General features: G+C 46.4%; 1 long non-coding RNA gene across 1 annotated transcript in view; it reads left to right on the forward strand.

The window, feature by feature from the left end:
• The window catches only part of LOC122436562, a 62,422-nt gene that overhangs the window by 29,247 nt on the left and 5,618 nt on the right, over positions 1-27,557 (forward strand). The window contains exons 5-6 of the long non-coding RNA XR_006268041.1: positions 4,933-5,047; positions 12,380-12,541. This is a non-coding gene — a long non-coding RNA (uncharacterized LOC122436562). The remainder of the gene's footprint in view (positions 1-4,932; positions 5,048-12,379; positions 12,542-27,557) is intronic.

Raw genomic sequence — 27,557 nt, forward strand, 5'->3', positions numbered from 1 at the left:
GGTAAAGCAGGAACCTCCTCACTCTCAGGGTCTTATCTCTCCCCAACCCCTCCGGGAGGTGGGGTGGGTAGGCTGTCATCAGTAGCTTACCCAACAAACCTTCACTCAAAACCACCATACACCTGAACCCAATGGCTGGGTTCCAGATAGAGAATTTCTAACCAAGCTGAAGATCTAGGAGTTTTCTAAGCCAGAACTTATTAGCAAAACAGGTGGCTTTCTATGAGGCTGGACAGGCTACAGCCAAACAAATTTGGTCAAGAACCGACTCCCCGTTTTTTTCCCTAAAACACCTCATGGGGTTGATGTGTCTGGGAACACCTTGGTAAGTGTGTCTTAGAGGCATTGCTCTGTCTTCACACCAGGCAGGAAGCTCCATATGATCACCACTGGTGTTTTGTGGTCCTTTTGTTTATAAAGCACCTCTAGGCATCTGTCCCATCATAGGAATCTCCCAACCTTTCCCTGGATGGTAGGACCAACATGGCCATTGGTATAGAGGAGGGAAGGGCCCTAGGATGCAGAGTCCTGAGTCATGCATGTGAAAGTTTGCTGTGTCAGTTACTGTTTGTGGGCAATCTGTCTCCTAAATGGGGACATCTATCTCACAGGCTTACTGATGGGATGAAATGATAATATGTGTTAGGTTACTGTGTAAAAGCCCTTACCCCAATATGTGTTTACTGCATCCATGCCGTGCAGCTCTCCATAAAGAATAGCTACCATTCGCTGAATGCCATGCACAGTTCTTGGCAGTTTCTGTATGCTGTTGAATGTAAGCCTCACAGTACCACTATGGGGTTGGTTATTATAATCCCCATTTACTAGATGAGGAAACTGAGGTTCAAAGATTTGAGGAGAATCTCCCAAGTTTACATATCTCAAGTAATAGTAAACTTGAACTCAGAGCCAAATGTTTCACGTTCTTTAATGTTAAGAGTAAGATGCTCATGTTCCATGCTCTTTAATGTTAAGATGCTAGTTCTAAAAAAAAAAAAAAAAAAGGCCTGTCTTACATGCAAAAACAAACAAAAGCAGATGAAAAGGATACTCATTCTAGGCTATGCTGAATGGGGTGCCATAGTGTAAAGATCAACAGTATTAATGTTAATCTTTAAAATTAAAAGTAGTAAGTTGGTGTTAAAAGAAGGGTGTCCAAAGCTTAGTTCCACAAGTATTGGTGTAGCAAGTCTCTTTCCTGTCTGTCTTCCATTTTCCTCCTCTTGAAAATAGGGGAAATTGGCATTATTTCCCACGGCTGTTGCAAGAAGTAAATTGACCTAGAATATGCAAAAGCAGCTACAACAGTGTCTGGCTCTTGGCAGACACTCAATAAGTGTAGCTGAATGAGATTCTTTGTAGCTTATAATCCAGCAATAACACATAGGAACATGCCTGCAGATACAGTGATTTTTTTTTTTTAACACTGAATATAAGAGCGGCAGTGAAGACATCAGTGCTCATTTCTATAACTGCGTTTTGACAATTAGGTAGTGAGACATGGGGACAGGGCAGAAGCAGGCAGAATAACCTAGGGGCTAAGAGCACCACCCAACCCGATCAAATCCACTTACCAGTTTTGGGCCCTTGGGAAAGTTACCAGCCTCTCCCTGCCTGTTTTCTCTTCTGTAAAATGGCAGCGTCGTTGTGAGGATTAAAAGAGTGAAAGTATACAAAGCACTGAGCACTGACTGGCGCGGGGTAAGAGCTATGTAAGCAACCCCCTCCTCCCGCTGCCAGCCAGCCATCTCTCCCTCCTCTGATCCTTTCTAACTCTCATGAATGACACAGACAGGTCTGGATAACTTTCACGCCTTGGCATTTCGGGGCATATACATGTTTTATCACTCCTACTAGACTGAAGCAATGTGAAGGCAGGATGCTGTCAGATTTGGCCCTCACACAGAAGAAGTGCTCCATAGTTGATTCTGGAATCAGTGAAAAAACTTAGAACACAGCCTTGGGGTCCAGTTCTGAGGGGCACAGGGCCATATGCTTCCCCTCCCATGCAACTCCATGGGGGGCCCCCATGCCTCTCCAGATCTTGTCCTGGCTACAGAGATTCCAAGAAGAGCAACCATGCTCTGAAGAGGTGGTCTGAGGTTGTAGGGGTCTGGTTACCCCTCCCCACAACACTTTATCCTTCAGCCAGCACCCAAGACCACAGACCAACCTGATAGGCTGGCAGATTAAGAGCCCAAAGCATGTGGGTGCGTGATGTAAGAAAGTTTCCCCGCAGTACTGTCTGAAAGCCCACCCTTGCTCTCCAGGCATCCTCTGGGACACAGCTCGAAGATAATTAGCATAGGAAATCATTAGCTATGAGGCTTTCTGAGACTCAGGGTAGGAAAAGCGATCAAGAGCCCAAGGGACTGAGAAGGGGAGGAGGAAAGGAGGTGAATTTCTGGAGCCTGAGAAACAGAGGATGGTTCTCTCTCCCCTCCACAGTCCAGGGAGTTAGAGTCTGGTTCACAAGGTATCAGAAGGGAAGGACCCCAGAGGTCCTCTGTATCTAGCCCTCCTAGGGAAATGACCAGGGTAGGCAGATCACACTGCTCACAGCTGTTCCAGGATCATTCCTTACCCTGTCTTTCCATCCTCTTCTCAACCCCCTCCACTGATGTTCGACACACAGGCCATCCTTCCAGGAGGCCAACCGGCATGGCTGCCCAAACTTGGGCTTTGGGAACAATCAGACCTGATTTCAAAGGAGGACTCCGTCAATTATTATTGGTGTGATGCTGGCCAAGTTCCCTAACCTCTCTGGGCTCCAACTTCCAATATTACTAATGTTACTATTCCAACAACACTAATTTCATAAAATTGTTGAAACTGATGAGGGCTAGTTACATTAAGTCTCCAATGGTGCCATGTACCAAATAACTGTTCAGCAAATTTTTATTGGGGGAATACAGTTCCAGGTTTATTGTACCATACAATCCCTTTCCCTCTGTTTTCATCTAGCTGAAAGCCAGTCAGAGTCACATCAAGGAATCAGGCAATCTGGGGCGGGGGTGGGGGGTGAGGACAGGATAGCAGGACAGTCCTTCCTGTTCTCTGAGTGATCTGTCAGGGAGAATTACAGGCTGAACCGAACCTCTTGTCTATATATGTGTGCTGGGCAAGGCATTTGTCAATTAGACTGAGCCATTTCCTGTCCTGAAACCTCTAGCTGAGCTCTCTGTCTAACCTCCCCCCAAGCCCTACTTGCTTTTCTCCAGTAAAGACATTGGTATCTGAATAGACAGATAGGTTGGATGCTTGATTGGGGAAAGAAATATTGCCAAGAGTGATATCAATAACAATCTATAACAGTAGCAAACTTTTGAGGGTGGACCATTTGCCTGGTAGATTGTATGCCCATTACTTCATTTCATTATCTTGACTCTAAGAGAAAGGTGCTTATATCATCCCCATTTTATAGATAAAGAAACTGAGGCTCAGACAGATCCAAAAACTTGTGCATGGTCACATAGTTAACAAATAGGGACTTTGGATTTGAGTTAATCTGACTTAAGGGCCCATGTACCACGATGAACCCAATGCCTTATTAGATGCCTTAAATAATTTCTAATCCTCACAACAACTTTATGAGCTGGATATTGCTTTTTTACTACCAAGAAAACAAATTAGAGAGAATACATGATTTGCCCAAGGTCATACAGCTAAGAGCTGTGGAGCCAGGGTCCAAATCTGAAGTTTATATATTTTCTCCATCCCATTCTACCCCAGTGCCTCTTATTCATCAGAGCTTGGAAGGTGGAGGCGGGGGGGGGGGGGGGGGGGACTCTGAAAGGAAGGGAAACTGACCTTGATAAACAATAAACTCCCAGTATATTGCTGATGCTTTTACACCAGCACCTCATTTAATCCCCACAACCACTCTAATAAGAAAGTATAGTTAGTCCCAAGGAGAAAATCAAGCCCAGAGAGTGCAGTGAATTGCCCAAGATCACACAGCTACAAGCAGGAAAATAAGGAACCATCTTCACTGCTCGCTCCGGAGGGCTTGCTCTTTCTGCTGGAGTGTACAGTCCACAGTGCCCCCTCTGCTGGCTTGTGATTTTGCTTTGTTCCCAACCCAAGGCTCCCTCTGTGCTTCAGGAGACTCACCTCTATGGATAGCATCACAAGGCCCCTTGTCCTCTGCCTTTCGGTTTGGGTTGGATGAACAGGAAGCTTCAGGAGGAGATCAGAAGCCATCAGAGAGAGTGCGGGGTATTTGTTCCACTCACGGTCTGGCTGCCTCGCTTTGATCCTACGGCTCCTCCTCCCATAGCTCCAGCTCTCCCGGGTCCTGAGAACACCATCTCAGGCCTGGGGTGGGAACAGCTTCCTGCTGTTGCTCCAGCTGCCTCAGTATTTCTTGTTGAGTCCCTTAATGCTGTCACACCCCTGCAGATGGTCCCAGCTAACTGTCTTTCTGTTTCCTGCTTGACCAAGTCTCCTAATGTCCACCTGAGGCTGCCCCTCTTAGGGCTACTTGGAAGGAAAGCCAGTGGCTTCTCCACGGGTCAAACAGGTCCAAGGTTTCCCAAACCAATTAGTGCTGGGCAAGGCAGTGGGCAGACCCTGGGCTGGTCCCTGACGTCATCCGTGCCTCAGTCCATCTGGAACTGTGGCTGGGGGGTAGTGCAGACTCTCCACTTCCTCATCTTCAGGATGTGAGGTTCAACTAGAGGTTCTCTCTTAACTGGAGGGCAAAGGACTTACTGATCCCCTGCAGCAAGGCAATGGTGTGAGGACAAGAACTCCTGGCTTTTAATTCAGTTGTTAGTTCTCTGCTTTACTCTGTAGCATTTCCCTTCACAGCTCAATAAGTATTTCACCAATGGTGACTCAAAATAATCACCCCCTCCATGCCAACCAGACAGCTGATGACCTAGAAACTGTCACTGCTCTTTGACGTATTCTTCCACTTTGCCCTCCCAGGTCCCCAGCCTCTGGCTCTTCTCACATGGGAGAGCTGGCTGAAAACCAACATTCCCAGATCCGAAAGGGGAGAAGCCCAGGGAGAGGGGAAGAAGCCTTCTCTCTCCCCACTGCTGTGAGTACCAAGAGAAGATGAATGTGATGCTCTAGGAGATCTGCGGTCTCTTGGGCAAGACATGGCTCCATTGATTACATTCCCATCTGGAAAACATGGTCCTTGGAATAGTTCTTGGCTGATCCTGGGAGGCTATGAAAACTAAATTACCTCTGCCCCCAACTCATTCCTCCCACATGCAGCATTTGGAGAAAGAGCTGGGGAGAGGTTGAGGAGGAAGGGGGCCCAGGATGTGGCAGGGAAAGAAGGGTGGGCTGGAGATAGAGCATGTGAAGACATGGTGGTGTGGGGCTATGCCCCTGGCACTTCTGGGGGCAAATAGAAGGGCCCATGCAGGACTGAGCAGGGGCTTAAGAGCTGGGCCCAAGATCAGAGCCTTCTCAGCCCAGCTGCTGTCCATGGAAGACAGTGTGGCTCCAGCACTGCCTCTCCACTTCCCCCTCAGAACAAAGGCTCCTTCCTGCTCACACATTAGGGGTCATGTCTGGAGGAGGTGGAGAAGGGAGCCCCTTGCCTCTTGGCTAGGAAGTCCTGGAGGGGAGCGATAGGGAGCAGCCTGGACCAGGGCCAGAGAGCAGCAGAGGACAGAGGACCCATCCATGTTGGGGCCCAGGGTGAGGAGGGAGAGGAGGGCTGCCCTGCAGACAGCTGGTGGTGCCAGAGCTGGGGGCAGAGGGCACACGGCAGGGGGACAGGAGGGGGAGCTGCGTTTCACATCTGAGAAGGGGAGGCACTGGCCCTCTGTTTCCCTTTGGGCTTTTGCTGTTTAATTGAGTGATTCCTGGCCCCAGAGCAACACAGCTCTTCTCTGGCATGCACTAGAGTTATCACTTAATTGCCTTTAGATTCTGCTTGGGGTTTTTCCTTCTGAATTTCTCCAAATAGTCTAGCTTTACCCCGACTGCCATTTTAGTGTATTTTGTTTTCTCTGCAACTTAATGTCCCAGCGGTCCCCAGGAGCTACACACCTTTCTGTAAGTCCCAGGGTAAGTCTCCCTCTGAAAGTCTGGGGACACCCATGCATGGGTTGTGATTCGGGCACCTTGCCCCCTCCTCCGTCCACATACCCTCCTGCCTAGAGCACAGTGTCTGAAATGTCACAAAATGGAGACAGCTGATAGTAATTCTTTGGAAGAAATTGTAGGCTCCTCTTTTGGCTTGGATTTAAAAATGCAGACTTGAAGGACTTCCCCGGTGGTCCAATGGTTAAGAATTCAGCTTCCAATGCAGGGGACATGGGTTGGATCCCTGACTGGGGAACTAAGATCCCACATGCAGCAGGGCAACTCTCACAACACAACCATTTGTGCCCGCATGCCCTGCAACAAAACATCCTGCATACTGCAACTAAGACCCAATGCAGCCAAAAATAAATAAAACTGAAATTCAAAGTAACACTAATAAAAAATAAAATAAAATGCAGGCTCAAGGTAGGGTAAAACCACCTTGCCTGTTTAGGGTGAGTTTGTTTATCAGGGAGTTTTCATTCTCTGAGAGAGATTGATCTGACAGTACCTGGAATTGCTTCATTCCTCTGAACCCTTAATTTTAAATATGCCACCCTCTGGCTGCAAATCTTGTCCTTTCAGCTTTTCCCCAAACCCCTCATTCTTCCTCGAGACCTTCAGCTCTCAACCCCGCTAAGTCTGTCAACCCCTCCAGAGCTCACCCCTTCCCTGACTAGGTCTCCTCTTCTTGGTTGACCATTTGACCCAGCCTCTTGTGATCTGGCCCTGTGTTAGCATCCTATGATTGCTGTAACAAAGCACCATGAGCTGGGGGTGGGGATGGGGTCTTAAAACAATGGGAAGTTTATTGTCTCACAGTTCTAGTGGCTAGAAGTCCAAAATCCAAGTGTTGGCAGTGCTGCGCTCCCTCTGAAAGCTCTAGGGGAACATCCTTGCCTCTTCCAATTCTTGGTGGTTCCTGGCATCTCTTGGCTTGTGGCATCATCACTCCAATCTCTGCCTCATCTTCACATGGCTTTCGTCCCTGTGGGTCCATTTCTGTCTCTTATAACGACACCAGTCATTGAATCTAAGGCCCACTCTAATGGGCTTCCGTGGTGGCTCAGATGGTAAAGAATCTGCCTGCAATGCAGGAAACCCAGGTTTTGATCCCTGGGCTGAGAAGATCCTCTGGAGAAGGGAATGGCTACCTACTCCAGTATTCTTTGCCTGGAGAATTCCATGGACTGAAGATCCTGGTGGGCTACAATCCATGGGGTCACAAAGACAAGGACACAACTGAGCAACGAACACCTCCTTTCACTTTTCAATCAAGTATGACTTCATCTCAATCCTTATCTAATTACATTTACAAAGACCCTATAGCCAAACAAATTCACATTCTTAGGTTCTGGGTGGACATGAATTTGGGGAGGACACTATTATACGTACGAAAGACCCCCTTTTCCTTCTACACCTGCCTTCCAAATCCCCATGCTTGGCTTATGACCACAGTCAGCATCTCCCTTTGACCTTAGGGCTGCTGTGCCCAGCTCTTAGCTCCTCCCACACCTCACTGCTTGCTTCCACAGCCTAGTCCCTCCTTTCCCTCAGGAACCAGACTTCAGAGAGATAATGGAGCTCAGTGGGCAGGAACGCCCTTGACCTCCAGCCATAGGGCCATCTTTCACCTTTTCCACCTTCCTTCAACCCATTTAAGGCCCTAGACATTCCTCCTCTTCTTTGAGGTTCATTCAGATCTTCACAACTCTATACCTGGTCTATGGTAAATTATCCTGACTCTGTTTTTCTGCTTTCTCATTCATCCTACTCTTGTCTCTCCTCTTATTCCAGTCTGCTCCTTAAAAGTCATTCACTCATTTACTTATTTATCAAGCTCCTACTATCTGCCAGCCATTATACTAGCTCCTGCCACCCCTCTGGCCTCATTTTCTACACCAGTGAAATCACTGTCTGGTCAGAGATTAATAGTAGAGAAAGAGCTTCCCATGGCTTTGCCATAGGATAAAAAGTTCACTTAGGTTGTGGATAACCCCCTTAATATGTGACCCAACTTACCTTTGACCTCTGTCTCCCATAGCTCACACATCTAGCCAGATCAAGCTGGGCTCATACTTGCATGCTATGGTGCTTGTCCTCTGACTGATGTGCCTCTGCCTCCTGTCTGCCTGGAACACTAGCCATCTTCAAAGATTCCATGCTAATGTTACTGCCTCCCAGGAAACTTCCAGGACAATCCTGTCCCGGACCCCCTTTTTCTTGTCATATAGAATTCTTACTGCATGAATTATGTTGCCTTTCAATGATTTGTTTACATGTCTGTCTCTCTTTTCCCTTGTAGTCAAGGACAATATTTTATTCATTTTTATATCCTCTGTATCCAGAACATATTTTAATAATGTGTAAGTTTTTCATAAAAGAGATGGTGGAAACCTCAATTCAGCTGAGCACTGAATCTGCCTAAAAGAGTTAGAACCTCACCCACCTCACTCCATCCCCTGCACTTGACTCCACTGTGCATTCTCCTGGGCTGCCCACTGCCTTGGAGGGTCACATGTGTTAGGAGTTGAATTGTGCTCCCTCCAAATTTGTATATTGAAGTACTCTTGGTATCTAGAATGTGACTTTATTTAGAAATAGAATCTCTGGAGATGTAATTAGTTAAGATGAGGTCATTCTGGAGGAGGGTGAGTCCCTAATCCGAGACAACAGGTGAGTCTACAGAAAGGAAACATCTGCACAGAAACACACACTGGGATGGGGGTGGGGGGGAATGCCTTGTGAAGTTGAAGGCAGAGATCAGTGTGAAGCTTGTTCATGCCATACAACACCAAAGACTGCCAGAAAGCTGCCAGGAGCTCAGTCAGAGGCACAGAAGAGACTCTCCCTCCTAGCTTCAGAAGGAACCAACACTGAGGTGGCCCTGATCTGGGACTTCTAGCCTCCAGAACTGTGAAAAGACACATTTCTATTGTTTAAAAAAAATTCTATTCTTTAAGCCACTCTGTTTATGGCATTCTGTTACCCCAGACCTAGGGAACTAACACTGGAGATAAAAATGCTCAGAGAAAACAGTTTTTCATTTCCATAGCAAAGCCCTTCATCTTTCACACCCAGGTGCCATTTAATCCCCCCTAAACCAGTAAGCAGGGGTCTCCTTGGTTATTATTCTTCCCATCTTCAGATGAAAAAAACAAAAACTGAAGCTCAAGAGGGGCAAAGTCATTTGGCTTATAGTTTTCCCTGTTTTTTTCCACAGACTTCAGTTTTGGTCTCTTTCCACTACTACATCAGGCTGCTTTAAGGCAGCTTTGAAATGTCCAAAATATTATGTGGTTTGTGAAGTTGTTAGCATTATTCACGAATAACAACATGTGATTAGTCTTCTCCAGGAGAGTCCTGCCTTTGAGGCCAAAGCATGTTGTTCTCACCCAGCTCCATGGGTCCTGAAGGACCCCTTTCAGGGCCCCCAAGAGCAGGAGACCACTGGGCCATCTGAGTACCTAAAACCACTAGGTGCCCACCGTGCCCCAAGCTGAGGACCTGGGAAAGACTCACCCAGGCCACTCTTGCTCTCCCCACCCTGGCCAGAAGAGCATCCCCAAAGATTGGTCATTTCTCTCTTCTGACAAAGGAGTTCTGGGGACCAGCCCAGGCCTGCTTTTATGCCTCAAGATCACAACTCATCCAGACACCCCCCAATCATTGCCTCAGGCACAGTGACCCTCCACCAATGGGACTGCATCTTTTTTTAAAAAGTAACATTTTTTTTTTTAAGATTTATTTATTTTGGGCTGTGCTGGGTCTTCACTGATGTGCATGGGCTTTCTCTAGTTGCAGTGAGTGGGGGGGCTACTCTTCATTACGATGTGTGGGCTTCTCATTGCAGTGGCTTCTTTTGGTGCAAAGCATGGGCTCTAGGGCACAAGGGCTCAATAACTCTAGTGCACAGGCCCAGGTGCCCAGTGGCAGGTGGAATCTTCTCAGACCAGGGATAAAACCCATGTTCCCTGCATTGGCAGGCAGATTCTTAACCACTGGACCACCAGGGAAGTCCTGGGATTTCCTTTTTAAAGGTTCCACCACCTACTCTCATCCTTGAGTTTCCTACCCACTCCACTGGCTGCAAGGGAGCCAGAGCGCTCAGTGGCTCCTTCCTTTTTTATTACCAAGTCGGATGCAAACCCACTCACTGGCCAAACAGCAAAGCCAATCTATTTACCCCACAGCTGTGGGGAAGGAAAGTGCAGCGTTTACTTATTACTGGACCCTGAGCAAGGAGAATGGGCAGCTGGTGCTCAAAAGACCTGAACTCCCAGATGAGTTTCAGGCAAGAGTTTTTAAAGGCCATATTAGGTGTGAGGCTCCCCTGATAGCTCAGTTGGTAAAGAATCCGCCTGCACTGCAGGAGACCCTGGTTCAAATCCTGGGTTGGGAAGATCCCCTGTAGAAGGGAAAGGCTACCCACTCCAGTATTCTGGCCTGGAGAATTCCATGGACTGTATAGTCCATGGGGTCTCAAAGAGTAGGACACGACTGAGTGACTTACACTTAAGTGTGAGGGTTGTAAGGTGTATGATCAGCTCATGAACACTGTTCTGATTGGTTGGTGGTGAGGTAAGAAGGTGATGCTTTGGGAATCTTAATCATCAACTTTCTGGTTCCAACTAGCGTGAGGCCTCCGTGCTGGTGGTCAGCATGCAGTCACCATGCTCCTCCAGGTGGGGGTCTTAGTTTCTGCAGAAAAGCTAGAAAATAGGTGTGCCTGCATGCTAAGTCGCTTCAGTCAGGTCTGAATCTGTGTGACTCTATGGACTGCAGTCTACCAGGTTCCTCTGTCCATGGGATTTCCAGGCAAGAATATTGGAGTGGTTTGCCATGCCCTCCTCCAGGGGATCTTCCTGACTGAGGGACTGAACCTGTCTCCTGCATCTCCTGCATTGGCAGGTGGGTTCTGTACCACCAGCGCCACCAGCAGATTATTATATATATTCCTTGAGGAGGAACTAGGAGTCCTATGACTCTATTCCAATCGTTAACTACTTGAGTCTGCTCTTTGGAACTTGGGAAAGGTCAAGCAAGAAACCGGGGACAGAAATGGAGGGCCTTGCACCCAGGAAGGCCCCACAGGGTCCTGCTCAGTTTCAGTCCTTCCTTTTCTTTGATATGCCTCAATCCTGAGGAGAATAGGGGTTGGACAAGAAAGAGAACAAAGTTTTGGATTTTTTGTTGTTCAGTTGCTCATTTGTGTCTGACTCTTTGCAACCCCATGGACTGCAGCACACCAGTCTTCCTGTCCTTCACCAACACCCAGAGCTTGCTCAAACTCATGTCCATTGAGTCGGTGATGCCATCCAACCATCTTCTCTTCTGTCATCCCCTTCTCTTCCTGCCTTCCATCTTTCCCAGCATCAGGGTCTTTTTCAGTCAGTCAGTTCTTCGCATCAGGTGGCCAAAGTATTGGAGTTTCAGCTTCAGCATCAGTCCTTCCAACAAATATTCAGGGTTGATTTCCTTTAGGACGGACTGGTTTGATCTCCTTTCAGTCCAAGGGACTCTAGAGAGTCTTCTCCAACACCACAGTTCAAAAGTATTGATTCTTCAGCATTCAGCCTTCTTGATGGTCCAACTCTCACATTCATACATGACTACTGGAAAAACCATAGCTTTGACTATGTGGACCATTGTCAGCAATATAATGTCTCTGCTTTTTAATATGCTGTTTAGGTTTGTCATAGCTTTTCTTCCAAGGAGCAAGCGTTTTTTAATTTCATGGCTGCAGTCACCATCTGCAGTGATTTTGGAGCCCAGAAAAATAAAGTCTGTGACTGTTTCCACTGTTTCCCCATCTATTTGCCATGAAGTGATGGGACCAGATGCCATGATTTTAGTTTTTTGAATGCTGAGTTTTAAGCCAGCTTTTTCACTCTCCTCTTTCACCTTCATCAAGAAGCTCTTTAGTGCCTCTTTGCTTCCGGCCATAAGGGTGGTGTCATCTGCGTATCTGAGGTTATTGATATTTCTCCCAGCAATCTTGATTCCAGCTTGTGCTTCTTCCAGCCCAGCGTTTCTCATGATGTACTCTGCATAGAAGTTAAATAAGCAGGGAGACAACATACAGCCTTGACAAACTCCTTTCCCAATTTTGAACGAGTCTATTGTTCCATGTCCGGTTCCAACTGTTTCCTCTTGACCTCGTACAGGCTTCTCAGGAGGCAGGTCAGGTGGTCTGGTATTCCCATCTCTTTAAGAATTTTCCACACAGTTGGAACCACAGTTGTGGTCCACACAGTCAAAGGCTTTAGCATAGTCGATGAAGCCGATGTTTTTCTGATATTCTCTTGCTTTTTCTATGATCCAACAGATGTTGCCAATTTGATCTCAAGGAATAACAAATGAAAAATAAATGAAGTGAAACACGACCATGGAAGATGACTTCCGGATACCCTGCCCACTCAGGGATGGCGTTCAAAGACAGGGTTTTGTGTCTTCTCTCTGGCTGGACCTTGGAAGTAAAAGTCCAAAGGTAAAAGTAGAAGTGTGCTCAGTCATTAAGTCATGTCCAAATCTTTGTGACCCCATGGGCTGGAGCCTTCCAGACTCCTCTGTCCATGAATTTCCCAGGCAAGAATACTGGAGTAGTTTGCCATTTCCTTCTTCAGGGGATCTTCCTGACCCAGGGATTGAACCCACGTCTCCTGCATTGGCAGGCAAGCCACCAGGGAAATCCCAAAAGTAGAAGTAGCAGTAATTATTCGAACAACCCTGGGGTCAGATGCAGTGAGGTCTGGCCTCCTTACTACTAGTTTTGAAGGTCTAAAATTGTATTAACGTAGATAGCAAGTTTTCCTGGTTCACTACCCCATTTCCTAGTTCTCAGCTACTTCAGAATGGTGGATCCATCTTCACACCTACCCTCCTGGAGCCCACCCCCACGCCTACCACCCCAATGTCCAGATGGGGGGTTCCCTTTGCATAGACCTAGGGTCTGCCTTCTGAGTTCTGGTCCGAGAATCTTCTTTGTCTTCATGACAGATTCTCTCACTACTTTCACCCTACTGGGGGAGATCCTCTCTCTTCCCACCCACCCAAACCATTGTAGCCTCAACCCACAATCATGTTTGAATACGACATTAAATGTAATAACCAAGCAAGAGAATCACACATACAGTACAAGGGGACATAATTTCTACAAATCCTGATTTTACATGTGAAATCTATAGCTCTCTGAAGCTATGGTGAAGAGGGTGATCATCGCTGTCATTCACACTTGGACTCCAAATACACCACAGTTGAGCCATATGGCCTTAAGGAGTTTGATTATTTTCTCTGAGCCTCAGTGTGCTAATCTGCAAAATGGGAATAACAAAGATATTTACCTCATAGAATTACATAGAAAGAAGTTTGCAACCAGTACTCTGGTGCACAGTGAATTCCCAATATTAGTTATCAATATGCTATCCTCACTTCCCACAGTAAAATAGTTATTTTCAACATTTAAGAAAATTGTTTCTGTCAGGGTGAGTATGGTGCTTGTCCCATAGTAGGGACTTGAGAAATGCCTTTTGAAGGAGTGAGGTAAGCATTTGGTTTGGGAAGACCTCCTTTCAGGCTCCTGACTGATGACAGTCACCATAAGGAGAGCTGTGATATTCTGATCTATAATAAGAAATACACATTTGGTCTTTGTTCCATTTCCTGGCACAAAGCTAAAAACTCTTGGAATTTCCTGTGACGAGAGCAATAAAGGTGTCTTTTGCTATGTCAGAGAGGTGATTTTTGGAAAACACTCGAGGAAAGGAGGCTGATTGCCTGGGAAGTCAACCATGCTTGTGCTTACAGGGTTGGAACCTTTAGTCCCTTTGCCCCCCTCACCTGGGGAAAGGGGAAGAGAGGGGCTGGAGAGTGAGTTCAATCACCAATAGGCAGTGATTTAATCAAGCCTGCTTACATAATGAAGCTTCCATAAAAATTCCAAAGGACAGGGTTTGGAGGGTGGCCGCCTCAGAGGGCACGGAAGTGCTGAGCCTTTCCACACACCTCAAGCTGCATTTCTCTTCCATCTGGTTGGTTGAGTTATATCATTTGACAATAAACCAATTATCTAGTAAATAAAATACTTCTCTGAGTTCTGTGAACCAGTCTAGCAAATTAACTCAACCCAAGGAGGGGGTCATTGGGACCTCCAATCTATAGCAGTGTGGTCAGAAGAACAGGTGACAACCCGGATTTATGATTGGCATCTGAAGTGAGGTCTCTGGGGCAGTCTCGAGGGACTGAGCCCTGGTCATGTGGGATCCCATCTCAGGTAAATAGGGTCAACATTGAGTTAAACTGTGGGACACCCAGTTGGTGTCTGAGAATTGCTTGGAGGCATGGGAAAACCGCCAACGTGTCGGAATTGGTGTCAGAATCATAAGGACACAGTCCATTCCGATACATGATTGAGATGCAATACTTTATGGTCTGCCTCGATCCTCATACCCTGGGTGAGGTTCGCAGGTCCCTTCAGAGATGCTTTGCTGGAGTCCTCCACCTGCAGCCGCACAGGGCCCCTTCAGCAGAACCAAGAGCTAAGGGAAGGCCGAAAGAGCACAGGCTTATTGGAAGAGGATGGTGTCACAGGCAAATGCCCAAGGCAGAGGAAAAACAAAGAAAAGCTCTAATCTTATCTGTGCTTATCTAATCTTATCTAATGCTTATCTGTGGTCAGACATGCATGAGCCCTGCTCCTCTCCTAACTCTAAAAAAAAAAAAAAAGAAAAGGAAAAGGAAGCAATGAGGCAACAGATGGCCTTAGTTTTGGAGACAAAAAAAGAAGATTTTGTAAATACTGGAGGTTGTCTCTCAGGAAAGGGGAGAAGTAACAGAGGCAGGGCAGGGTCCTCCAGCTCCACTCCAGGATGGCAGTTTCCTTTATCTCTTTCTTCCCTCTGGGACTAGGGGAGTGATGGAGATAATTTGCCATTTAATGTGGGCAGATGGCTTAACTAAGCTAAATCAAAAGGCAGCTACAGTGGCTGTGAGTGTGTGAATGACTCCAGGCGGGACCTGCCAGATGTGTATTCTCACCTTCAGTCTCCTGGCTCGACCCAAGGCACTGCAGTGCAGGTGCCGGGCGTGACTGGCTTGTGAATTCAGGGTCCTCCTGCAGCCTCTGCCAGAGCGTCCTGGGTGGGTCCTGGGCTCTCATTTGAGAAAAGCCTCTGCCTCTGTGGGCAGAGCCCAGGTCAAGAGACAGCGGCCGCTACAGAAGCTGGTGCTGCTGGGCCCTCCTGAGGCTTCTCCCGAGGTTCCTGGGTGCTCAGTCACCCAGGGATTGAAGCCAAGTCCCTGCCCTCGGGGAGTTTATAGTCCGGAGGGGATACCAAACTCCAGGGCCTTCACAGGCAAGGCTGAGAGATTCGAGTCCTCCTAAATCTGACAGATGAACACACGGAGGCCTAGACACCGGAGGAAACTGGCTCACCGCGAAGAGCAGAAGAGGGATGAGAAGCGGCTCCCAGCGCCTGTGCTGTGAGCATGCGCGGGTTGACAAGGCTGCACGAGTGCACATGTGCGCATGTGCGTGCGTGGCTGTATTGGGCGATATGACAACAAGGGTTGGACGATACAGAAAGCACAGATTTTCTAATTCCTGATCCCGCCCTGCTTTCTGTCTTCCTCAATTTATGGGTTCCTGATGAAGGCCAAATCCTTTCCTTCCTCTAGTTATGTCTGAAGGGGGTGGGGCGGACCCCCACCACCCGCAACAGGCAGTGAGCTTCTAGGTCCCACCTGCTCCAAGCCCGGAGCTTTACAGCCTTCAGGGGGTGGCTGCACATCATTTCCTCGGTGAATTCTACTTCCACGGCTCATTAACTTATGCTGTCTGCAGTTGGCAAGTCTGGGGGAGAAACAATTCCTCCATCCACTCAATCCCACACCCCCATCCTCAAGACACCTCAAAATGATTGTTCTGGTCCAGAACTGGAGGAGTGACGTTTCCCAAACCTTAAGGCAATGTGTTTTGGCTCATCATCTTGATTACTTTGCCAACTAGGAGCCCCCTTATCACCCCTACAGGAAGCCCAAGTCTGCCACCTCTGAATCCCGTGCCCCTGGGAGGATCTGAGTGATATGGGAAAGTATGCTTAGGGTCCTGTCCTCAGGACTGCAGCTGACTGCTTCAAGGAGGGCTCCAGGAGAGGCTGAACTGGGGAAAGATCACTGGGCAGCTCTGGGCAGGGTACAGGTGACAGTTACTCGGGAGTTCCCCTGGGGGTAGTCAGGCAGTGGAACAGGGGAGGGTGGATCAGTGAACCTAAATATGATGCGGCAGTACAGTGAGGGATGCTGAGGATGACAGCCAGCAACAATGCTATCTACTGGGTAGAATTGCTCCATAAAACATAGGATGGCCAATTAAATTTGAGTTTTGGATAAACAATGACTAATTTCCTACTATAAGTATATCCCGAATAGTCAATGGGTCATACTTATACTAAAACATTACTTGTGATTTGAATCTCAAAGTTAACTGTAAAAATAAAAACCATCCTGTGTTTTATTCACTACATAGGGCAGCCCTAATGGTGGGGGAGACAATGAAGAGATGGTGGGACAGAGGACCAGAGGATGATAGACAGTAGAATAGGGGGTGGTGGGCAGTAAGCAGGGCATGATGGGAATGATGGGGCAGTAGACCAGAAATACCGTAGAGTGCCCAGAACCCCAGATCCTCAAGACTGACAAACACGGAACTGCCGGGGGAAAGTGGCAAAAGTGAGCTGATAACAAGTGGTTCCCCCAATGAGCTCTTAAAACTTGGCAGAGAGCTAGAACACCCTCTCCTCCCACCCTAGGGCAGCCACCAAACACAAGCACTCAGGCTGTTTCTGTTAGAGGATTTATGGTATTGGCTTTGCAAGCATACTGGCCTGCGTGTGAATCTGAGCTGTGTCCCCCACTAGCAGTGCACCTGGGCATGTAATTAACCACTCTGGGCCTCCATTTCTGAGAAATGGGGGTAAAAAGAGAACCAACCTTTTGTCATTGTCTAGTGCGTTAATGTTTATAAAGCTGTTAGATCATAGCACTCGCTAAATGATAGCTTAAAATACCTAAAGCCCTCTAATCGCCACAGGAAAGGGATAATAAAAAATAATAAATGTAGGGAAGTTACACGGTACCAGATCTTTCAAAGCTCTCACTCACAGCCATTATCCCTCTTATAGAAATAATGGAAACCATCATTTCCACAGTCCCTTTTCTTACCAGAGAGCAGCACTCACTAAATAACCTCTCCTCCTTCCGTCCCTTCCTTCCCCAAGGCTGCTTTCTGTAGCATTAGTCCGGAACATGAGCTGTAGATTAGAGTTTTTTCACCCCCTGGAGCCAAGCAGGCCGTGTGTATCTTAGGGAGACCATAAGGTGGGAGGCTCTTCATTTATTCAACAAACTTGTATTAAGCCACTCCTGTGTATACTGAGGATAGACTAGTGAATCAAACAGACCCTGTCCTTGCCCTCACAGAACTTACCGTCTAGTTGAAGGTCTCATCTCCTGCCTCTCTCAACAGCTACTGCCACCTTCACTTGAATAGTTTTAAAACTGGGATGGCAAATTGATTAAATGACCATGACAGTTCTGAAGAGTCAGAATTGGCTTTAGGGTATTTAGCAATGCTCCAGTTCAAATGAGGAAGGTTTTGTAATTGATTAGTGATGTCTGCCATGGGTGCAGGAGGGAGAAATGGTACCACATGTGCCATTGATATTCACATCAAACATTTTCTTGTGTTCTAAATCCCAGCAGAAGAACTCACAGCTTGAATCTCAATGCTCTCTTTAGGATAGTGAATTCAAGTATCCAGGGAGAAGTGAGAAGCTTGAGTCCCCTGCTCAGCAGAAGGTAACTCTTCAGAACTGGCAGATCTAAGTCCCAAAGGAGAAAAGAAATGGACATGACACAGAGAAGTAAGACTGCACTCCTGGTTCCCTGGCAGACATGGCTGACAGACAGGAACAGAGTTGACCAGACAATGAGAGAAGTTTGACAGTGAGAACAGTCCAGTGATTAGTGATAACCTAGCAGATTGACAGAGTGATGCCATCATGGACCCTGTCCCCACCCCATCAAGCTTCTCTAACTGTAAATGCTTTCTTTTAAAAATTTATTTATTTTTGGCTGCACTACGTCTCCGTTGCTGTGTGCAGGGCTTCTCTAGTTGCAGTGAGCAGGGGCTTCTCTTCGTTGTGGTGTGCGGGCTTCCCACTGCAGTGGCTTCTCTTGTTGTGGAGCACAGGGCTTTAGGCCCTCAGGCTTCAGTTGTTATAGCACACAGGCTCAGTGGTTGTGGCAGATGGACTCATTTGCTCCACAGCATGTGGAATCTTCCCGGACCAAGGATCCAACCTGTGTCCTCCGCATTGGCAGGCAGATTCCCATCCACTGTGCCACCAGGGAAACCCTGAAAATGCCTTCTTTGATAATGAATGTTCTGTTGATGTTGGGAGTGACAGCTAAGATGGCAGCAGGTGGCCCTGGGTCTGCTTAGCCTGGAAGGCAGCCCTAGGAGGTAAGGACAGAAACAGGAAGCCCTCCTGATACCTGAGATAAATGCCTTGGGCCTTGCCATCAAAACTCAGGAGGTCCTAATTACACATGCTCATGTATGTTTTTAAAACTCATACAGATGGGTAGATAGTCTTATAGCTTGATGTAACTTAGAGATCATCTACTCCAGGATTTCTAAACCTTGACACTATTGACATTTTAGCCAAATAATTTTTTTGCCGTGAGGGGCTGTTCTGTGAGTTGTACAATGTTTGGCAGCATCCTTAGAAGCCAGTAACACCGCATATTTCACATTGTTACAACCAAAAATATCTCCAGGTGCTGCCAAATGACTCCAGAGGAGCAAAGTCATCCCTCGTGGAAAACCACAGACTCAAAATCATCTCAATTTACGAATAAAGAATTCGAGGTCTAGAGAGGTGACCTTCCCAAGGAAACTTTGATTTATTCTTTGATGAGTCTCTCTGGAGAATTCTTTATACTTCTCACACAAAGAAAGGGTATTGTAAATTTGCACATAGTGTGATCCTATAATTATTGTTGTAGGATATGTCATGTCCAACTCTTTGAGACTCCGTGGACTTTAGCTTGCCAGGCTCCTCTGTCCATGGGATTTCCCAGGCAACAATACTGGAGTGGGTTGCCATTTCTTTCTCCAAGGGATCTTCCCCACCCAGGGGTCAAACTCTCCTCCCCTGGTTGGCAGGCGGATTCTTTACCACTGAGCCACCTGGGAAGCCCATAACTCTAATACAACCGTATCAAATTTTTTAGGGTGAACCTACATTTGGGCTTCCCTTGTGGCTCAGCTGGTAAAGAATGCCTGCAATGCAGGAGACCTGGGTTCAATCCCTGGGTTGGGAAGATCCCCTGGAGAAAGGAAAGGCTACCCACTCTAGTATTCTGGCCTGGAGAATTCCATGAGTCCATGGGGTTGAAAGAGTTGGACACGACTGAGTGACTTTCACTTACATTTAATCAGAGGTGGGCCCTGCTCCTGTACCCTCTCCTAGGGGTCCTAGGGCTGCACTGTTCACAATATGACTTCCTACCCAGACCTTTTTGGAATCTGGTTTAGAACAAAATGTACCAGGCTTTAGAAGTGGAAACACTGGCACTCTCAGCTCCCATGGCAGTGCTGCTGGCTTGAATGTCAGTCTGTAGGTCTTGGTATTGAAGGACAGTGAAGGACCTAGGTTTCATCAGAAAGGAAGAACCCCAAGGTTAGTAGTGGATGAGTTGTTTCAGGGGCAGATGAGGTGACTGAATAGGAAACGTGGCAGGCTGTCCGTTTCACCAATAAATCTTATTCTCTTAAAGAAAAGAACATGCCTCTGTTAATTTGTTGGAGCACAGAGTTGCCCACAGCTTTAAAAGTGGCACAGGGCATAGCATTACATTTCTATTATCTTCCTAATGCAGGCATCATGCCGCTATGCTATTTCACATTTCCAGCTAAAAAGCAAGCAATTTCAAAGGCATTCCGCTAGGCCTGAACACTTTTAATGATGTGTTCTTTCTTGACTTCACTTGTAATATCACCCCATCAAGTGAGTCTGGCCCCTGTGATTATTGAAATAGTTGAAGGAGATGGCTAAATTAAAATTTTGCCACTGTGTGGGACGGTAGGTGGTGCTGAAAGCAGAAGCTTCAGAAGGAAAGGACAGTTTACAGGTCCTTAGCAATTCAGTTAAACTTGAGTCTCTTACTAATTAAAAATGTGTTAGCTGTCATGGTAAATACACATGACCAAGGTCTCAGCGCCACTGAGAGCTTATTGGGGGAACTGCCTATTATCAACTCACTGTTGCAGCTTTCCCCCTGCCTTTCCATGTTTGTCAATCTTGAGTTTGTTTTTGGCGCAGTGACATGATGCACCATTTCTGCATGAGATTGTAGGGCTGTTGTTTTCATGCTGTGTTGAATACAAAATCTTGCTCTCTCTGCCTGAAGATGATGCTGTTGGATTTAGATGCACTGAAGGACTAACTCATGCCAACTAACCTCCTAAGAGGTTGATGGTAACTCAGAATTGCCTTGAGAAATGTTGTTCCCAAACTGCTTGGAGTCAGGAGTTGTCTGGATGGTATTAAGCCAGAATGTGGGGGCAGGAGCTTGGTTTATACTTTTAATGGTTAACATACATGCCATGGGAGCCAGGTACCTACATCTCTGCTCTAGAAGAATTCCCACCAAGGAGTCCAGGTACCCATGGGGGTTGGTCAGGGCTCCCTCACCTTCTGACAGAGTTAGAAACACTGATGTTCACTGGCTCTTTTTTGCCTGGACACCATGAAAGCTACTCCATTTCTATCAACTCATTCTTTGCATAAACAGGTTATAAAGCATACATTCAGGTCCTAATGATCTCAGGTCCTCCCTATAACCCAATAGCTTCTAAAGCCTGGTGACTCCCTTAGAACTCTTAGGGCATCCAATAAGCTTTGAAACAACTGGTTTTGCTACTGCCTTTATTTCCCAGATGAATGGCTTTATCTGTGCATCCTGGGGGACCTCTCTACAACACCATTCACCCACACCTAGAGGGCATGTGTTTTGAGTTCATGGTTTTGAGTGATTTTAACCACCTTTCTCTCACCCCTCTGAGGTCTCCTTTTGTGACCCAGGAGCACATATTCCCAAGAGTAACATGTCATGGCCAGGATCACCATCAGTAGACATGGAGCAATAACACAGTTCAAACCCACAGTTTTAACTAGAATTGAACTAATCAATTTTCCAGTTAATTCCTCGTTGCCAGACTCTGCATGATAACCAGGGGTCCCTGTTCTTTCTGTACTCTTCATCTCATATATAAGACAGACACAGAGATAAGTAACTCTTAGAGAACGCAGACCCTAATAAAGGCTTAGGTGTAGAACTAACCAACAAAGCACTAGCGTGTTTGTCTCCCTCACTAAATTGAGAAGAAACTGTGTCTTTATTTCTCTGTTTCTTCAGCACCAAGCCCAGGATCAGGCACACATTGGTACACAGTAAATGTTTACAGAATGAATGAAGGAAACAGCTTAAGAAACACAGAACACTTCCTGTCTAGGGACCAAGCCAAGTCGGTGGAAGACACTTTCCATCATTAACTAGATGCCCTTTTTTGGCTTCCAGGCTCATTTTCTCTAGGAAACGTTTTATGCAGTTATAGAAGTGGAACTTTCCTTCTTTCTCTCCTTGCTCGGCTTCATAATGGTCTTTCACTCTGCCAAGTCAATTGTCATGGGAACTGTAGAGACTTAGACACCACTACCAATTCCAGGGCCATCCCTTGGAGATTTGGGAATGATCATTTTTATAATATGTGAAACCAGATAACATGAAGATGAAGGCATCTTAGGATAGGTTTACTAGATGCAAAGAATGGAAAAGCACTCATGCAAGCCAAAATAATGAAGGAAATTATTGTAAGGTTGAGGCTTCCCCAGTGGCTCTGTGGTAAAGAATCTGCCTGCCATGCAGGAGACCAGTTTCATTCCCTGGGTTGGGAAGTTCCCTTAGAGAAGGAAATGGTAACCCACTCATTTTCTTGCCTGGAAAATCTCATAGACAGAGGAACTTGGTGGGCTACAGTCAGTGGGTTCACAAATGAGTCAGTCGTGACCGAGGGACTAAAACAAATAACAATATTATAAGGTTACAGTGCAGCTCATGGAAACAAACTATAGCCTAGATTCTTGCAAAGTGAATCTAGAAAATTTGAGCACTTAAGAGTTCAAGGTAGACACTCTCTTTGATTCTCTTTCTTGGAAGCCTCCATGATGTCTTGTCTATTTACATGTGGTGCCATTTTCCTCTCTTCAGCTTACTCAAGAAGCTTCTCTGCTTCCTGATAACTTCAGCCTGTGGTTTGTGGGTGAAGCCCTTGCAGTAATCTTTGAATTCTGATTGAGTTCTGGCTCTGTATTTTAAATTCTTGAGAGGGTGACTCTGATTGGTTATTGACCAGCAATGGGGTTCAGGGCAAGCTGCCCCAAATATGCCACTTTGACACATGGATTATATGGAGCTAAGTTATCTTAGGGGACTTCCCTGGTGGTCCAGTGGTTAAGACTTCACCTTTCAATGCAAAGACTGCAGGTCTGGTCCCTGGTCCCTTAGTCGCTCAGTTGTGTCCAGCTCTTTGAGACCCCATGGATGGTAGCCCACCGGGCTCCTCTGTCCATGGGGATTCTCCAGGCAAAAATAGTGGAGTGGGTTGCCATGCCCTCTTCCAGGGGAATCTTCCCAACCCAGGGATAGAACCCAAGTCTCCCAAATTGTGGGCAGATTCTTTACTGTCTGAGCCACCAGAGAAGGCCTGGTCCCTGTTTGGGGAACTAAGATCCCACATGCCTCATGGCCAAGAAAACCAAAACATAAAACAAAATTGATATGGTAACAAATTCAATAAAGACTTTAAAAATGGTCCACATTTAAAAAAAATCTTGAAAACAAAATTACCTTAAGCAGCCAATGCAAGAACAATACTCTGACCTTCCTTTGCTCCCTGAAAGCAGAAATAAATCTCCCACATGAAAGGTACCGTCCCTGTGCCAGGAGACAGAAGGCATCCTTGTCACCAGAGATAGAGAATTTAGAGCTGAAAAGGATGTACAGGTATCTTCCACTTTTGGAAAGTTTGCTTTACGCCACTTCACTTATACAAAAAACCCTACATTTGCACCTGTTTTTGCTAACTGAAAGAAATATGAAGAGGTTTATAAAAATGTGTGAGAAGCAAAAATAGCATTCAACAATTGTTTTGCAGAGGGCTGTTTTAGAGACAGCGTGCACCCTGTGTGGCAGGAGTGGCCCCGCCAAGCTCCTCCCCACAAGAACTCAACATCTTAGCACCAAGCCCCCACAGCTTTGAACTGTGTCTGTGAGCACCTGTGCTGTATCTCCATTTATTTCGTGTATCCATTAGCAAGATGTTTCCTTAGGTAATGGTTTCTTTGCTTTATACCAGTTGAGCTTTTGAAAGATTTCACAGGAATGTTCTACCTTTGGATAGCAGGGGAGTCTATATGAGCAAACTTTGTTCCTTCTTCGCCAGTTTACTGCCCCAAACTCCAACTTCTTTGTCTCGTCAATTCCTCTCAAATGTATTGTTTCTTTGTCTAAAAGGTATAAAAGCTGCCTGCTTTGGTCACTTCTTTGAGTCTCATATTTCTATGAGCTCCTATACACACAAAATTGTAGTGGGTTTTTTTCTCCTGTTCATCTGTCTTGTGTCAGTTTAATTAGCATGCCAGTCAAAGAACCAAGAAGGGAAAAGGGGAAAAGTTTTACTCATAGTTCAGCATTGAGACAGGATCTGATTCTGGTCCTGTCAGCTGGCGGGGGGCGGGGTGTCACATGAAGCAAATAGGGCAGTTGAGCCTGTTCCTTCAGTAGGGTTTAGTTCAGATCAAGAAAGATTTCAGAGAATGGGGGTTGGTGGCGGGCAGGGGGTTTCTCAAAAAAAAAAAAATTACTATATTAAATCAGTTTTGAGGTCATTAGTATTAACAACGCTAGGGAAATTTGTGGCAGAAGAGGGGATGTGTCCAGGTCGTGGTGTTAATAATTTAAAGAAATGTAAGGTAATTGTGAGTGATTGTGTGGTTTGGTTCCAGGTCACTCTTAGCCTTTTACGTGTGTTCAGAGCCTCCTCCTCCACCACCAGCTGCCTGCCTGAGTCACTGTACAACTGTCAGCAAGAGGGAAGATTCCTGAAGCATGTGGCAGGGACAGTGTCCTCCCCCACCCCATAACCCACCCCCCTTCTGCCATATCCTAAACTAGAAACTACCCCACATGGTTGTCTGCCTTCTGGCAAAACTAAGCCTAAATATTTCCAGGAACAGCTAGCCCTCTTTTTGCTGCAATGTCTGCCTCTAAAGAAGGAGAAACCATCCTCTTGCTCCACACTCCCAGGGTTAAACCCAAGTAGCCCGAGGCAGGGCAAGTGCGGGTATTTGGGGTAGGAATGAGACAGTCCAAACAGATATGAGCTCAAAAGGGATTTGCTTCCTATTTTTAGCTTTTTGCTTGCTCTTTAAAGATAAGTTTTCTAGACTAGATTTTCCTGACCAACAGCCAGATTTCTGGATTCAAAACTCTCTCTAAAAAGTCCAGAAACCTAGGTTCCAGTGTTAGTTGTGTGACCAGGGGCATGTCCCTTCCCCACCCTAGACCTCCGATTCTTCACCTCCACGCCAGCTCTAGCAGGCAATTCCTCTCCACTTTGCAGCCTTGGAACCCTCTTCACATAATGTTTCTGCTTGTCTTCTTGTTTCTCTGGGAATTAATTTGCTTATGCTCACAGTTTGTGCTCAGCTCCTTCAACTATCAGCTTGACTCACTAAAGAAGTCTGGTAGCCACACTGTGGGATGACTCACAGGAATGTGTGGACTCGGGGCTATCAGGTTGTTGGGCTGCATCTCCCTCAGTCCACCCTGAGATATCAGTATATCCTCACCCAACTTCTCGGCTTTGGTTTGAACTTTTCAGGCAGAAGTGCCTGTCCTTCATTATAATTCCCTCTTAATTCCATAATGCTTGATCTCCCCAGTAGCTTGTCTTCTGGGGAGCTCACTGGCCATACCTGGGACTAGAGGGGAGGGCCTCTGTACATTCAGTTTATTATCAAAGGAATGAGGCTAATGTTTGGGCAGAGTATCCTAAGAGAAAGGGAGCAGGAGGATACTGTGGATGGCATGACTTCAAGAAGAGGTGAGGAAGGGGTGAGCCAGATATGGCCCCATCACTGGTGGGAAGGTGGTCTAATCGTGGTGTTTTCCAGGTGAGAGTGGTGGAGCATCAACAGCTCTGTCCTCTAGAAACTTCCAAGCATCCTGGAAAATGTTCACTCATTCATTCATTCAAGATTTCTTGAGCTCCTACCCTGATGTGTTTTGTGTAGGCAATATCGAAATAAACAGATCCCATCTCCTGCCATTTAGGCTGCCACTTGAAGAGAAGAAACACAGAAATAGATCATTAAAGTATCATGAAGCACATCTTTAGAATGGAAGGAGGGTGGACTGGGAAAACTAGAGATGCCTAACACTTGTGAGAGTGTGAAGCAACTGACTCTTTCATGCAACTGCTGGTAGAAATGCAAAATATTACAGCCATTTTGGAAGACAGTTTGGCAGTTTCTTAAAAGTTAAATATATGCTTACCTTACAACTCAGAAATCCCTTTCCTAGGTACATACCCCAGAAAAAGTGAAAACATATGTCCACGTAAAAATCTCTACATGAATGTTTATAGCAGTTTTATTCATAATTGTCTAGAACTGGAAACAACCCAAATGTTCTTCAACTGGCGAATGGATACATAAACTGTGGTACATCCATACCTTGGAATACTACCTAGCATTAATAAAGAAAGGGTTTCAGATACATGCAACAACATGGATGACTCTCAAAAGGGTTGTGCTGAATGAAAGAAGTCAGACTCCAGGGTCCATTCATGTGGCATTCTGGAAAAGGCAAACTAGGAGGGAAAAAACACCTGCCCAAACTGGTGTTTGTGAGAGGCTGGGGGTGGGCAGTGTAGCTGACTACAAAGGTGTATGAAAGAACATTTTAGGGCAATGGAACTGTTCTGTATCTTGATTGTGGTGGTGTTTACACAACTGTTTGTGTTTGCCAAAAATCATACAGCTAAAAAGGGTGTTTTTACTCCATGTAAATTATATACCAATAAAACCGACTAGAAAAAAAATATGATGTGGTTTAGATACTATGCGATAGAAAGGTCTACAGGGTATTTGCTTCCTCAGAAGGTGGCCCTGTCCTGGAGGTGAGGTAGATGGGAATTGTGGTAATGAGGGTTAAAAATAGTGACTGAATTTAGAGGGTCACATCCCACTAAAAGGGAGAACAAGATAGTGGCTAAGGGCATAGCCAAGCCTAAAATAGGCTGAAATGAAGTTTACCTTTTCAGGAAAGGAATAAGGACCCAGATTCTAAATGTTTTTATTTTTTAAGTTATTTACGTATTTATGTGGCTGCACTGAGTCTCGGTTGCAGCACACAGGATCTTCGATCCTCATTGCAACGTGTGGGACCTTCAGCTGCGGCATGCGAACTCTTAGTTGAGACACGTGGGATAGACTAGATTGGCCAAAAAGTTCATTCTGGTTTTTCCATAGAATGGTACGCAAGATCCAAATGAACTTTTTGGCCAAACCAATAGTTCCCTGACCACTGGTAGCATGGAGTCTTAGCCACTGGACAACCAGGGAAGTCTCCTAAATGTATGTAGGAGTGTGTTTCTGTGGGGTTGTGGGGAGAGTGGTAGTATCTGGAATGTACAGATTTAGGAAAGATGCACGTCTGTAAGCTGGAGAAGGAAATGGCAACCCACTCCAGTACTCTTGCCTGGAAAATCCCATGGATGGAGGAGCTTGGTAGGCTGCAGTCCCTGGGGTCTCGAAGAGCCGGACACAACTGAGCGACTTCAATTTCACTTTTCACTTTCATGCATCGGAGAAGGAAATGACAACCCACTCCAGTGTTCTTGCCTGGAGAATCCCGGGGATGGAGGAGCCTGGTGGGCTGCCAGGGGTTGCACAGAGTCGGACACTACTGAAGCGACTTAGCAGCAGCAGCAAGTCTATAAGCAGTGGGGGATGGGGGTGGGGATAAGGATCGGCCTTGGATCAGCTGAACCCATGTGTTGTGAGCACATCACTGAGCCAGGAATGTCCTTATGTGCCTCAGAATTTACCAGTGCTTCAAAGAAAACCCCTGGACAGCAACTGCAGTCTGAATAGCAAACAAGCAAACACATTCTTCCACATCAGAATGGAGCAAAGATGTTGGCTCTGAGGCAGGCTGAAGGGGTCCAAGAGCAGCCAGCCCCACTCCTCCCCAACACCGCCCCCCCCGAGTTGCCCCCTCAGCTCCCAGAAAGCTATCCTCTTTTCCCAGCAGAGTCCAGTCCACATGGCATCTGAACCGACTGCAGCCAAACACGTGATGAACGGCGACACTCC

This window comes from Cervus canadensis, chromosome 2, assembly GCF_019320065.1.
Source record: "Cervus canadensis isolate Bull #8, Minnesota chromosome 2, ASM1932006v1, whole genome shotgun sequence".
NCBI lineage: Eukaryota > Metazoa > Chordata > Mammalia > Artiodactyla > Cervidae > Cervus > Cervus canadensis.